Source organism: Eurypyga helias, unplaced genomic scaffold, assembly GCF_000690775.1.
Source record: "Eurypyga helias isolate BGI_N326 unplaced genomic scaffold, ASM69077v1 scaffold28448, whole genome shotgun sequence".
NCBI lineage: Eukaryota > Metazoa > Chordata > Aves > Eurypygiformes > Eurypygidae > Eurypyga > Eurypyga helias.
In genome coordinates this window covers 519-850 of record NW_010269287.1, presented here as the reverse complement: position 1 = coordinate 850, position 332 = coordinate 519, and the positions used below count along the sequence as shown (strand labels likewise).

At 60.8% G+C, this 332-nt stretch overlaps 1 protein-coding gene across 1 annotated transcript in view; it reads right to left on the bottom strand.

Annotated features, from left to right (window-relative positions):
• The window catches only part of IFITM10 (interferon induced transmembrane protein 10), a gene marked incomplete at its 5' end in the record, with an annotated part of 9,333 nt that overhangs the window by 8,487 nt on the left and 514 nt on the right, over positions 1–332 (bottom strand). The gene's annotated exons all lie outside the window — the stretch shown is intronic.

The window sequence follows — 332 nt, the reverse complement described above, 5'->3', positions numbered from 1 at the left end:
CGCTGCCGGATCCTACCCTGACAAGATCTCTAAATGACAAGATCCCAAAGAAGGGACCGAGTGCCGGGGTGCTGTGGGCACCGCATGAGCGGAGCAAGTCCTGTGTTTCCTGCCCATCACCCTGCCATCACGGTACAGGGGACCTTCTGAGGGTACCAAAGCAAGTCAAAGTGCCTCTTCACCACCCGAAACGACATCCCCAGCTCCAGAACACCTCGGATCTCCCCGTCCCCAGCGGGTGCAACCTCTCATTCGGGTAGCAAAGATGTAACCTCCATCAGGCGCGACCCCCAGATGCTCCCCTCCTCCCCGGCCACCCCTTGCCCCACGCC